This window comes from Falco punctatus (assembly GCF_963210335.1).
Source record: "Falco punctatus genome assembly, chromosome: 1".
Lineage (NCBI taxonomy): Eukaryota > Metazoa > Chordata > Aves > Falconiformes > Falconidae > Falco > Falco punctatus.
Genome location: NC_137580.1, coordinates 98,901,379 through 98,916,231, shown reverse-complemented (window position 1 = coordinate 98,916,231; position 14,853 = coordinate 98,901,379). Strand labels below are relative to the sequence as shown.

At 49.9% G+C, this 14,853-nt stretch overlaps 1 protein-coding gene across 6 annotated transcripts in view; it reads right to left on the bottom strand.

The window, feature by feature from the left end:
- The window catches only part of MN1 (MN1 proto-oncogene, transcriptional regulator), a 290,178-nt gene that overhangs the window by 210,506 nt on the left and 64,819 nt on the right, over positions 1–14,853 (bottom strand). The gene's annotated exons all lie outside the window — the stretch shown is intronic.

Below are 14,853 nucleotides of genomic sequence, written 5' to 3'. Positions count from 1 at the left end.
GGCTCTCTTGCTGCCCACTTTGACTTAACCCAAGCTAGGCAGCCCCATCCCTGCCTCTAGCTGCGCTCCAGAGAGATTGAAGCACCATCTCTTCTCCTAGGCTGAGTGGTCTCTCCTCTGAGTAGACAGAAGGCAACAAACTATTTCATTTTTACTATTTGTATTTGACCTTTTTATATTGTTTGCTTTTTCCAGCATAATCTCTTAAGAACATGACTCCAATGATTTATAACAAAAGAATATCTCTATAGTGGGTGCCTTGCAAGACCTCTCTCCTGCTGCTTTAGAGTGATTTACTTCTGGATTAGCCCCTGATAGAGAAGGGCTTGGCTGACGGTTTGCCCTCGTATATCAAAAGGGAAATCCTTAAGACATCACTATAAAACAGCAGGAAAGAGCACCTGCCTGACTCATAAACTTATATGATGTGGTTTAGTCAGATAGGCCATCTGCTTCCCTTACATACCCATATGTCCTTCGCTGTTCCCTGCTACCTCACTGTTAACTTCAGTGATTTTCCTCTTCGCTTCTGCAAAGCTAAAGAGAAATGAATCGAATGATAAACTTTCATGCAGATGGGAACAAGTGAAGGGCCACTGTCTCTGCCTTCTAGTTAATGCAATAAATAACAACAGTGAAGTTGAGGAAACACACATCTTCTTTTAATTATATCCACATTATAAAATTAATGTGCCAAATCCTACCCTAGCTTACACCCACATAGCTCAGCTGACTCAGGTGAAGAGAGAAAAGACCTATTCTTTAAGTGCCAAACCCCGGGTGTTGACAGAGGGACAAGGTATGTCCCCTGGCATGGCCACACTCCTGCGCTGGAGCTTCTGCCCTACAGCTGATGGAAGGTTGCCCAGCCTGGGTTTGCCTAACCATGCCCTGTCCCAATGCTTAGAGAAAAAATACAAGAAACTGGACCCAGAAGACTGCCCCTTTCCCAGGATGGGGTAACACCCTCCTGCCTCGTGATTACCTACTTAGGGACTGACTGAACCAAACCATGTATCAAACTATCATCACTAATAACCACAAATGGACTTGTCCCATGAACTCACCCATTTCCCTTTTGAATCCATTTCTGCTTTGGCTTCTATAATAATCCATAACCATTAACTTCAGTAACATAATTAAACACCATGATACGAAAGGTACTTCAGTTTCAAAACTGCTGGCTAACTTCATTATGTAACCCTAGCTCCGGCTCTATAAGAAAGCAATTAATTGTTTTCTAATGAACCTTTGCTTTCTACCCATAACTATACCTGGCTGGCTAGCACCCCCAGAACCAATGCAACAGTTCTTTCCCAGCTGGACAGGCCTGCTCTTCTAGCCTTCCTTGCACAGAAGCTGTTTCACACCACCTTCTCCTCTCACCGTCTTCAGAGATTTATTCTGCTTTTTTGTAAGACAGGGCTTGAATATAACAGCACTCACTAGATTTAAAATGCACATTCAAAGATCACTGCAGCTTCTTAACGGTATAATTAATTTTGTCTGGTCCTCTATCCTCTTTGGCCATGCATGTGTCAAGCACTACAGTCCCATTAATGCCTCTCATGAGGAGAAAACCGATAGATCCTGACCCCAGCCACCATCCCAAGGAGATACCAGCATCTTCCCCCAGTCCTGGCTGGTCACTCACCAGCTAGACCAACCTGAGGCTGAGAAAGGCAACTGGCGGAGTGGGACAGGACCTCCAAATCTTTCCCATGATTGGCACTGGGGTCCACAGGCCTCCTGGGGAGAGGAAGCTTTGAAAAGTGCACAGGAATCTGGATGAACACCATGGGGCCAGTCCCACACAACAATGCAGAAGTTCACAGAAGGGCTGGAAGTGAACAGTGCTGGTGCGTGCTGCTGGGCTGACTCATGCCACACCCTGTGCAATCATTTCAAATGATAAATGCATTTGAAGCAATCATTGTCTGCTGGCAGATAATGTGTGGCCAGCAAAAGAGGCAGCATTCCCCAAGCAGGCTGCTTGCTCTGCCAGGCCCCTTGCAGGCAGGACCCAACGAGCTTTTCAGCTCGTGTCTCTGGAGGGTTGGGTAGCGGAGTATCTGCAAACAGCTCTGGGAAGTTGGAAAGTGTCCTCTGTGGAGGTGGCAGGAGCCATCGGTGAGCCTGGAGCAGGGTGCTTGTTCTGCAAGAGGATGTCAGCATCCACCCAGCCTCGCCAGGCTGCTGCAGTGCAGGGAGAAGTGGGCTCAGACACAGACGTCCTCTGCAGGCATGGAGAAATCAACCCCTCCATGGCTCAGTGGGGATGAAAAGCCTCCCATTATTTACATTCATTTTTTATGTTCATCTTGCTTTTTAATTTCCCAAAACCAAGACTCTGGGAATTCATTTTTCCCCTCTGCAACAGAGTAAAGCAAGGGGAGGTTTTTCCAGCTCTCTGGAGAGCTGCCTATAGCCTACCACAGAGTGGATAAAAACCTGCATAAAAAGACCACCCAAGGGACTGGGAAAAGTGGTCCTCACAGGAAAGAAAGAGGCATTTTGTTTAGAAAGACTGAAGTGCAAACAATTACCCGAAGCAGAAAAACAACGGCATGAAATCTCCTGCTCGGCTTTCCCCTCCACACGCCCTGCCTAGGCGTGCCGGCCAGCACCGCGCTGTGTGTGCCACAGCCGAAGGAGCCACCTGCACAGAACAGGCACCAGGGAGTGTACGTGTGTGTGTGCGTGTGTGTGCGCACCAGCATGTGTCCTTACAGAAAAGACAGGGAGCATTTCGGGCACAGGAAACACTTCCCTGCCCAAACACTTTACACACCAATTTCCCCCCTCAGAGACCCTAAATTATTGCTCATTGACACCGTTGGGCGAATGACCCCAGTCAAGCAGCTGATCTCTAAAGACATCCAGCTATTGCAACACTTAAAGCAAGTTTACCCACAACATGTCCTCTCCGTCTGCTCTTACACTCCCGGCAACAATGGTCTTGCACAACCGTGAGGGCAACAGCCTTCCTGGGCACTGCACACCTCCCAGCCCTGCCACCCAGCCGGCCGGTGACACAGCCAGGGCAAGTGCCCGGCTGTCCTGCCCAGAGGGGCAGCAGAAGCCAGGCTCGGGAACGGAGCTTCCTGCCCTGGTCCCCACCAGCCTCCAAGGACATCCTGGAATTCGAAGAAATTAAAAGTGAAAAAGGCACCACATTAACCTCCTTAATTTTTCATTTCTGACACAGATTGTTTTCTCCTCATTTCAAAGAATTTCAAGTTAATGTCTGGAGGGCAGAAAAAATCCATTTCCCAATACGCCTGCTGCAGCTTTTTCACCAATCGACTGCCCTTCCTGGTACAATCACTGGGACATTGATTTTTTTTTTTGCTAGAGCATCATCCGAAAATCTATCAATGCAAACAGCATCTTTGAAAAAATACCAGCAATCTAAGACAAGCTGCTTTCTCCACCCTTTTAACCCCAGCACTGCGGAAAAAAACCCTGCCCAGTACCTGTTCCAGCAGCATCTAACTGTGCATGGCAGCGCAGCAGGGACCAGAGGCAGAGCCACGAAGCACACATCGGCAGCGTCTGTGGACCAGGTCTCCTGCTCAGTGGGGTCAGTGCCTGCGGGAGGGCATCCCACCCAGGGGCAGCGGGCGAGGGAGGCGTGCCAGGGCCTGGCTGAGAGGAGTCAGCGGGGCTGCTCCATGCCTGTGAACTGCAAGGGGCAGCACCAAAGGCTGGTATCTGGGGAAGACCACCGCAGGCAGCCCCCGGCTTGCCGCCTGCCCCCTGCCTGCAGACACACCAAGGGACAGACTCGGCCATCGCCCCAGGGCCACAGCCCAGTCCCAGGGCTGCTGCCTGCGATGCTGGGCTCACACTGAGACCGAGCACCTGCAGCCACCCTCCCCGGGGACAGAGCACTTCATCCTCCACCTCACTTTGGGGAAGCGGCAGCAATGTGAGCAGGCGACAAGCAGGCAGGAGGCTTTTCTGTCAGTGCATTGCCCTCGATGGGGCAGAGCCTGCAGCACACACTACACGAGGTTACATATACAATAGAGGCTTGGTTCTGGTGAGCCTGGCGATAACTGCCTCCTATTACTATGCTAAATAAACACTTCACTCAACAGTCTTGGCACTTATTAAGCACCTGGGAGAGAGACTGCCTTGTGTTGTCCAAAACACTCTTAATTACTGTTTAATCAAGATCTCTTCCCCTCTAGAAAAAAGAGGCAGCTAAACATTTGCATGTATTTTCCACTGCAATCACATTACACATCTCTGTGACAAGCAAATTCTTGGCAGTGCTTAGGAAGAACACACTGCCTGTGCAGGAGCATCGCAGCACAGCGTGCTAATCCAAATAGCCTTAGGTCTCCCCTTCTTTAGGTAAGAAAAAGAACCAGGAGGATTTCCTGGCACATGGACTAATGCTATCAAATGCTTCTTTTATTTGTTGTTGACACATGTATAACAGTTGAAGAATCACTAAATAACCTTGTAATATCTTGATTTATGGATTATTCTTCCATACGAATGGCACATGGTAAGGACAACATACATTCAGTTCTGCGTTGTATCTCTGCTGGTACAGGAGCATTTGATTTCTGCTATTAAGCACCCGCAAATCCCAGGCAGCACAGGGCTGAGCTGCAGCGCTGTTCAGATGGGATGCCCAATCCCCCGCTATCAGAGTGGGTGAATGCACAAAACGCTGCGTGGGTGTTTAGGCAATCTTTCTTTTTCCTTTTCGTAAACCAACTCCTGGAGCTGGATTTTCTCTGAGCGACTCCTGCACACAGCTTTATAAGTGTGCCTGGTGATTTTCAGCTGTGTTTCTGGAGGCCAAAGGCCCAAGGCCAAAGCTCTGCAGTGTAGAGCGGGCAGAACCCATACAGCCCCTCTGTCCTGACCTCCCCAGCCAATGCACAGAATGGGCCTGGGGTGTGAGACCCCACACAAGCAGAACCTCCCTTTTCCTCCACTTTACATCCAGCCCAGGCTCAGCTCTTCCTCAAGATAAAGGGGATTTGTCTCAATTGATTTAACTGGCAGTCACAGTGATCAGACAGCTCCAGCAAAAATGAATTTACATCTGAGTAGCGTGAGGAAGAGAAGGGCCTTTGAAACAGCATCACCACACTGCTTTGCACTGAGGGCCAGGTCCCAGGTTAGTTGGACAGACAGGGCTCAGTCTGGGTTGCACCACCCAGGTATGTCTCCATCACAGCTAGAAATGCATCCAGCAGCACTAGTCAGCAAAGCAGATGCAGCAGGAACATGTCCAGGGCACGTGCTCCCTCCCGGCAGAGCTGCCAGTGGCACCCATGTTCTGTTCTGCACCTGACACATTACGTTGAGTAAGTGACAATTACCCAGGAATCGCTGCTGGTGATAGATTATCAATGGCATATGTCTTTGCATTTTAACAGCTGGTAATCTTCCTGCTAAACTCAGAATATCAGGTTACATCACCTAATGTGATCTTTTGGGTAAGGTAAAGCAGAGTTCTATGTTGGTAGCATTTAAACATAGTTGCTAGTAAAATCATTCAAAGAAACCCAGCTGCAATATTTCAATACAGATGTCCACACTTTGTGCAAAGGGGACATCTGCACTGGAGAGTGGACAAACTGGCTCCCCAGTACCTTTTACTCTGTGATTTCATTCAGAAGATCCAAAGCTCTTCATAGCAACAGGCTTTGGGATAAAGGCAAGAGTTTTCAGAGGGGCTGGGCACAGAGGTTTGTTCCTCTCGGACACGAGCAAGATGTAGGTATAAGAAGGATCTCAGAGTACACATTAAACACGGATTTATTTATTTTTATGAATGACTGAATTCCTGCCATTTCTCCTCCCCATCCCTGGTACAAGGGTCATCCTCATGCAGACAACAGGCAATCAGATACGTGCTGTGCATCCATGTTCCTGTGACAGCTATCTGACCAGGAGCTGCATGACTGAACCTAACAGCAGACTTCAGCTCTGAAGTAGTATTCAAATATGAACTGAGCCTGTGTCAGTCCTCATGTGCAAACCAGACTAGTCTAAGATTATCTCTGTTCTCAACCCGTTTACCAAATAGGTCTCGTGGTGAGCATGTGCTGACTCTTGATCTAGGGAACATATCCAAGGAAAACAGCTGCCAGAGGCTTCACTACGAATGAACGCTGTGTGCTAAAGGAGTCCTGCGCCTGACACGGAGCTGGAAAGCTGGCTAGGAGGTTTAAGTGGGGACAGATGAAAAGCCAAAGCTCACTCCCTCCTGTGCTATCACTGAAGGAAGCCACATATGGACACAAAGAACGGGGGTACCAGTTTGCAGCAAACCCCAGCCTAGAATAGTCCTCTGCAGTTTGCACAAACTACTTCTGCTGTCCCTGGAGAAGCCCCTTCAGCCCAGCCACACACGCCTGCCATGTACCAAAGCCTGCCAGATGCCCTGCACTAGCTGTGTAGCACTGCCCCTGCCCCCGCCTTCCCTGCTTCAGCTCAGGGGAAGGATGGATGGCTCTCCATCACTGGTCCAACCCCTCCAGCCCCTGGGCAGCAGAGCCATGACCACCCTCTGAGCATCCTCCAACCTGGGCAGAGTTTAAGGACAGCACTGTTCCATCTCTGCAGCGGGAAGGAGGGGAGCCTGAACCAGCACTAACAAACCTACTAATTAAAAACCTTGAAAGGGCTTAAAATTAACTTTCCTAGGGAATAGGAACAATTTGAAAAACAAAACAAACTTAAAGCTTTATGTCATGAACAGAGAGAGGAGCCAAGATATCAGCATGCTGCAGCCAGGAAAACCAACCCAGAGAAGGGGCTAGTGCCCTGCACTTCTCAGGCCCCCACCTGATGCTCCATTGCTGCACTGCAAAGCTTTATCACCATGGGCAGAAACACACCAAGGGAAATGGGCCTGTGGCTGCTCTGCCATTTAAATGAGACATATTTCACATGTTTCCAATAGAGAAATTAGCATCTGATTTCATTGATTTCTCCCACCCCCACCCTTCAAAACTCCATTTTCTCCAAGATTTTGAGAACCTACAACAAGGAAGATGGAAAGCAGTTCGGGGTACACAAAAGAAAGGCCAGCAAGTACATCTGGAGAGCTTTTAAAAGATAATTACTCATTTTCATATCCTACTTCCATTCTTCTGGCTTGGAGCACCAGACACCATGCAAACAGCCTTTCTTGGAGTATTTTCTTGGCGCACCAGGGTACCAAGGGTCTTCAGAGGAAGCTCTGAAAGAATTCAGACCTGGGCTGTGATACCCTTGCATCTCATCAACATGCATGTCCCTGTCAAAAGCCAAAGTCTGGTGTAGAAGGCATACATCCATTTCCCGCTGAACTCACATGAGGATTACTCCAGGCCTGTTTAGTGAAGTCCTAGCACAATAGTGTTGTAAGGCCCTTAATCACGCTGTGCTTTAGCAGCATTCCTTGGCCCAGAAGAGCACACCAGCAGTATGAGACATGAACGCTGGCCAAGCTTTGTTTCCATGTTCCTGTCTCCTGAGCCCATGAGGAACATCTGGTTGCCTTCCTTCCATTGCAGAGGGTGGGCATGGGTGGGTCTCCACTGACAGCAGCAAGGCTACAGCTAGCAGCACACCCCAAGCAGCCTATTGATCAACACAAGATGAGGCAAGACGAAGGACGTGCTTGGAGAGGTGCCTGCAAGACTTTTGCCATGCTGGCAGCAGAAGCAAGGGACACAGAAATTAGCATCTGCATGAATGTCAGCACTGCAAAAAAAAAAAAAAAACAAACCCACCAGCATAATGCGAGATAAAAGACATTTGACCATGGCCTGCAGAGAAAGTAGCCAGCATTTCCTTGTCTCTACAGACTAAAGCAGGAACCATGGCACTTCACTGCAAGATGCTTCCTGGTCCCTGCCAGGACACCAGCATCGGCTCAGAGGGGCTTTAACCACATCAGAAAGGCACTTGGGCTCACAGTTGATTTGAATGAGAATGCAGGACCATAAACCAGGAGTCAGCAACCCAACATCCTGAAGTCTGTGTTTGGTCTTCGAAGGGTTCGGGAGGTCTCTTTCACAGAAATTTCACAAAAAAACTGCCTGTGCAAACCAGACACCCAGTCTTGTTTCTGAGGGACACTCACCATGTGGGACTCCCATCACCCAAAGCAGGTAAGAACACCCCTCTTTCACCCAGGAACACAGCAGCAGCCAGGGCTCGCTCTGCTTTGAGGGGTTTTAAGCTCTAGGTTCCCTCCTCCTCTTTGCGGGGGTTAGGTAGGTGCTCCCTAGGACAGGCATACAGGAAGGCTGCACACGCTTCTGTCTTTGAGAAAAAAAAAAATCTAGAAAAAAAAATCTCTATCCTGGGTTGTTCTACAAATAATTAATATAAAGTAACTCCATATAGTCAGCTTGCCTGATTTGAAAGCCAAGGTGTAATTCAGAGAGAGGTCTGGGGGCTACGAGATCTTAGTGGGAGATGTCAAGTCCCAAAGAGATTTCAAACACATGCCTGCCCCACAGTTTTCTGCTGAGGAACTTGAGTGGTTCCCCTACCACACTGGCTTTTGCATGCCACATCTGCAGAGGCCCTTGACTGCAGAGCCGCTGGGACTGGGACTGGGTGCGCGAATGCAAAAGCCTGTCCATTAGGTATGCCATGCTCGGGGCAGAGATCTGGCCCGCTGGCACAGGATGGTGATGGAAAGGCACTGCCTTGGCATGCCTCTCCACCGACGTGACCGAGCAGTCTGTCCCAGGTCCTCGGGGGCAAGGACCCTGCCAGCAAGTGACACGCTGGCTGCAGGCTCAGCAGCTCCATGCAGCCTAGAGTCCAGCACAGAGGGAAGCCTGGATTAGCTCCTGGCACTGTAGGAAGTGCGATAATAGCAGAAGCAGAGCAGCAGGCAGCAATTGTGGAGCCTGAGCAAAATCCCTTGTTTTCACTGGCTAGTTCTGGTTTCATGTTTCTGATCTTTTAAACATCAGGCACTCCCCGAGCCTGGCCAAGAGCTCTCAGCACTCCACTCTCTGCCAGTAGCCTGACCTGTGCCAATAGGTTTCCTGCAAACTGCCAGCTCCAGGCTGGAGACGGAGCTCTAGCCCCACTGTGTATGGACTGGCAGCATCCCTCAACAGCAAGAGCAGCTGGGCTCAGCTCCCTGGACCAAAGCGGCACCATCGTACTCTCCTCCAGCCAAGGTTCACAACAGGCAAAGCTACTTTTCCCAGCCCATCTCTACAAGCGAACCTGCAAGTATCCCAAACCAAGGCAGTCAAAGCATAGAGAGCACTCTGCAATGGCGAGACACAAGACCAATATAAACCAGTGCCAGTCATGGGCATTTACACATGCTCTGCTTTCAGCCCAGCCACTTAACCACACTGTTTTTTCCTGGCTGTTAAGGCAACCACTAACACAGACCTGCCTGTCTCCCCTTTCAAAGGAAGAAGAGAGAAGGGAGCTTGTGGAAAATAAAATCACCCTCTACAGCCTGGAAAAGGCTGGGTGTTATGAGACCACAGAAATTATGAGAGGTCATGTGGGCAGGTGAAGGGTTAACAGGTGGAAGTCAATGCCCCTCTACCAGGCAGCCAATATTTCTATCAATAAATTATGCATCAGCATCTAGTAATAATGACCTAGCAGCCAGAGCTATTTAAAACAAACCAATCAATGGTATTAACGTAATCCCCAGGAGAAAACAAGACACCACACACAGAGCTGGGACAGGGGCAGATCAGGCCAAGGAGAAAGGGACCTTTGGCTGAGAGAGCAGTCAGCCGCAGGGGAAGGCGAGGTCCCCAAGCTGAAAGGCCAGGCAGGGGCTCAGGCCAGGCCAAGAGCACAGAATAGAAAGCACCTCCCTGGCCCCTGTACCACAGCCACCACAGCCCTGGAAAGGGCTGGCACTGAGACCACCAGCCTGGCTCACACATGTGGCAGCTGCTGCAGCCCAACTCGATCTCCCAGGCCAGACCCTCCCCAAGCATGGAGACAAACAGGCACTGCACAGCACTGGCTGCTGCCCAAAGGTCTGGGCCACACCACATCCCAGCACATCAGCCACCAAGGCTTGGCCCCTTTGCAAGGACACAGAGCTCCCCTTAATACTGAGGCTTCACTCTGTATTCCCCATTCTATTCCTGTTCTTCCAAAACAGACATCTCTGGTGCTCACCTGCATGAAGAGATGCTGATAAACAGCCGCCCATGTCCTACAGGTGCTGGCTCATTCAGTGACACATGCTAACCGGTGGGCAAAGGACAGCAAGCTATAGACCTCTCCATGAGCAGGCAGGGACCGGGCAGGAGCTGGCCAAGCACAGCTTCCAGAACTGCTGCGAGCACCACGCTGCCCACCCAGCACCAGCCCTGCACAGAGGGCTCAGGCACTGCAGTGATGGTGGGGGGTCCTGAGAGAGGGAGGGCAGCCACAGCTCCAACCAGCCCCAGCAGAGCACGGGGAAGAGCCATGCTCACCACCAGCCATTCTCACTCCTCCACAGCCAGAGGCCTGCCCTCGCCTGTCGCTACGGCTACACACTGTCCTGGCACAGAGAGGTGCTAAGAGGCAGCACAGCAGGGTGACAAAGGCAGCTGAGCTGGAGGGAGCTGGTCCAGGACCTCCCAAACATCCCTTGGGATGCCACAAGCCAGGAAGATTTACATTTGCTCAGATCTGCACACTCATCCCTGACATTTACTGCTACTGAACACTAAAAATCTTATTTTCTGCATTCACTGTATAAGTAAAAGCATTCTTGGCTGTTGTTTGTTTTATCCTTTTCAGTAACTGGCCCAGATCTTTTACCCTATCTGATCAGCAGATAAGTATCACAGGTGACTCCTTTAAACATCTAAAAAAGAAATCCTTAGATAAGACCAGCACACAGGATTGCTTCCCATTTCCTTGCATCATCACTGTACTGTCCCAAGAGCACATCCCACCCAGGGACACAGAGCCATGCAGAGAGAATAGGCATCGCTGCTGTTAAGGCAGGGGTTGTGCTGCCTGGAGATAAGGCAAGGAGCTCGCCTGTAAACACTGAGAAAAAGGTATCTAGAAATTGATATTCCAGGATCCTGACCTACAGTTCAAAAGGTGAAATAATTGGGGAAATTACATTAGCTTGCACCATTTTCTTCCGTTCTTGAAAGCTGCCAAATCTTATGCCCTACCTGCTCAGCAAGAGGACAGTTGGGCACTGAGTCTGCTTGCTGCTTATCTATAATGAGCATCTTTACCAGCAATCGGAAGCAAACGGTTTAGTTTTGCTGTAGCCCTCTTGAATACTGCCCAGCTCACAAGTGCAAGAACATCCTGAAGGATTTGCCAACAGCACCAAGGCAGATGAAAGGACAGCCATCCCAACTGAGACAGCATCAGCACTGGGCAGAGCCAAGTCCCACATCACAGGGCTGATACGTCCACACACAAAGCTAATTCAGAGCAATACAGTAGGGGCATGGTGCTGGCCATCTCCGTTTCTTCTCCTGATGAAGGGGCTATGGCAGAACTTTGCTTTGAACAAGCAGTTCCTTTTCACCTGGCATAATTAAACTAAATCAGTTCCCAAGTAACCCTACAATAGCAAGACGAGAATCAGACATACAGTCCTGCATAATCAAAATGTGCAGCTCAGTGTCCAGAACACTGGCACATGGCAACAAGCGGTTTGCATCTGAGCTCCCACCAGCCACCGCACAGCACATGGTGTTTGCAAACAGCAGGTCTGGCAGGGCTGTGTCATGAAGAGCAACTCCAGCCCCTCCGCCTGGGGCAGGCTCAGACCACTCTCTGGAACAGACAGCTTCCATCTCACACTCCTTAATGCAGCATGTCTCCTCCCTTTCCCTGGGACTTGCACCTCTTTCCCCTTTGGGCCCACAGGACACCCTGCCTGGCTGCACACTGAACATCCCCCATGCCATACTGGCCCTTACTGCAGGGCAGAGGCCACAGTCTACCCATGACAAGCTGGATGTATTTAATACTGCTCATCCTCAGTGCTGCTCGCCATGCAGAGACACCAGAACCTGAAGGGACAACAGGGATGGAGGAGCCGTCACACCCCAGCAGTCCCCACCCCACCCTCTGCTCACTTCCACCCTTGCTGTGGCCAGGCCCCAGGAGCACGGCACCCATGCACGAACACAAGGGCTCACCAGCCCATACATATAACACACTTCATGTGCATTCTCTGTATTAATAAATGGGGAAAGAAGGAACCATAAATCTATGAACTGCCAATTTGCACAGGACTAGCTCTTTTACTGGCTACGCACTAGCACCTTTTACAGCCCATTAATTACTTTCTCTAATAAAGTTTGACAAAATGATAACTTGCCCATGAAAAGTGTTGTAATAAATACATTTTCTCTAACTTTGGACCATTCTTGCATGTCTGGCTCATAAACCCCTCCCACGGTTCAGTAACTTAGAGCCTACCTGTACTTTTCAGGCAAGGAGGGGGGCCCGGCGTGACAGCACTGTGCATGTCAACCAGTGCCACAACCAGAGAGCAGGGCTCCTCCTGCAAACCTAGCAGGAGCCAGCCCTGGTTTGGTGAACACAGCCCCCACCAGCCCAGGCTGAGCAGTGGAAAGCGCTTCCCACGTTTCACACTGCACTTCCACTGCACACTGTAGCCCCTGCTTGCCTGGCCGGTCCTAGGTACTCCATAAAGCCCATGCCCAGGGCACCCCCCTTCACTTCCCGCTTCTCAGATCACGCAGAAAACACCTCTCAGCTCAAACCCCAGCAATGCCCATGGCAGGGTTAACCAGCTGCATCCACAGCAGCACTAGCTCTCAGCTGCAGAGGGTCAGGGTATCCAGAAGCCCAGAGCGCCATTACCACCTCCAAGATGCCAGATACCTCGCTCCCACACACGTGCAGCACTTGCGCTGCTTCTGCACACTCCTCGTTCCACCTCTCAGACCATGCACCAAGAGGTATTACACTACCCAGCCTGATGCTCACAGCTTGGGGTGTTCACTGCTCATGGTCTTTCTTTATTTACATAAAGCCAGTTGATCTCAGCAGAAGATACAATGGCTGAAGCTGTTCCTTCCTAATGCAGAAACAAAAATCAATAGGTATGTTTTAGTCTTAATTCCAAATTATAAACTGTTTAAAGACTTTCTTTTATTATGATTCAGAGGAGCACTAAGCAACACGACTCGCCTCCTGACCCAGAAATTCAGATCTCTTGGTCAGCACAGCTGGGCATCACTGCATCCAAAGCACGCAGCACATCTGCCCTTGGTCCCTCTGCCTGCCTTTTGCCCTCATCCACAGCCAGAGACACTCTCAGCCCCAGCACTCTGCTGCTCACTCTTACCTGGACACAGGCAGTGCTTGTAGAGCTACCACCACCACCTCTGCAGAGCACCAGAGCAAGTGCAGCAACTTCTAACAAAGGCCCGAGCAGGCTTGTGCCACGATGCCCTGGCATGCCCTGGCACACACCTGCGCTGCGAGCCAACCGCATGTACGCTGGGCAGGCTGTGCTGCACCCCAGGCAGATGAAGGTTTCTTTCCCTGTTTAATTAGTTGAGTGACTCTGCTCTGCCCAATAAAATCATCACCCCCCTCAGCAGTGCCATGCCGTGGAAATTTATGATCATAATTTAGAGTCTGAATTACCACTGTCAGTACCTGTGCCATATGAATTACTCAGTCATATTAAATTCAACTGTTGATTTTGCAGGGTTATATGAAGCGGGAACACTTAGAGCCAATGAAATAATGGTGGAGAAAGAATTATGGTCAGGGAAGTTACATTAGCTGTTCAAAGCATCCTATGCAGAGCCCACCTGCGCGGCCCTGGCCGAGGGCTGTCTGCCTGCAGCAGCGTGCTATGCCAGCAGCGCAGGGGCTCCCCTGGGACCAAGCAGCACTGGGACCTGCAGCTGGTCCCCTCCCCACTCCAACCTCCCGGCTGGCAGCAGACCCTGCAGTCGGGGCCCTGGCCATGCATGGCTCCACCGTCAGAGGATCAGAAGCAGGATCTGTCCCTAACAAAGAGTTAAGGAACTCCATCAGAGGCCTGTGTTGGCATGAAGAAGTCCTTCCATTTTTGAAAATAGTGTTCCCCAGGGTACATGCTATGATAGGACTTTTATGTCCATAAACACACAGAATTTACTGGTCTGTAAAGCCCCAGCAGGCAGCTCAGGGACACTCAGTGCAGTCCTGTCTGCACAACACCAGGGACCTCAAATCCCAATATGACGATCTGAATCCTGCACTGACCTTACTTTCACAGGCAGATACTTTAAGAGAGTCACTCAGCCACTGGTGTCCCTACAAAATCAGATCAATGAACTTGAATTCTAGCCAGCCTAGACACACTCGGTCCAAAACTTCATGTCCTGGCAGCGCATTCTGACAGTACAGCTTGACTTGCATAGAGAAGACTAACAACCCTGAGCCCTGCAATGCCACAAAATGGAATTTAGCATTAGAAACAAATGAAAACTCTTTGACTTAAAAGCCTAAATATAAAGCAAGCTGATTTTGGAGTGATGACTTTAACAGTATGTCCAGCTTACGGGTAGGCAGGATTTCTAATGCACAGACAAAAGGAGAAATGTGCTTTGTATACGGAGCAAGTATTAAGCAACTGCTGCAGAAAAAAAGGCCCATCGACAAAAAAAGGAAGCATAAACATTCTCACTTATCTCCACTCACAGGCAGCTGGAGCTCTAATTCAGAACGATGGAGTATAAGGATGTGTTTTCTCTTATTTACAGGCAAGCTTAATTTACAATTTACAGTGGGTAGCGCTGCAGGGGAGAGTAGATGAGCCAACTGCCACAGAGAAAATGCAACATCAGAGCTCCCACTAACCGAAGGCTTGTCATTTTGTCCAGCCTCTCCTAG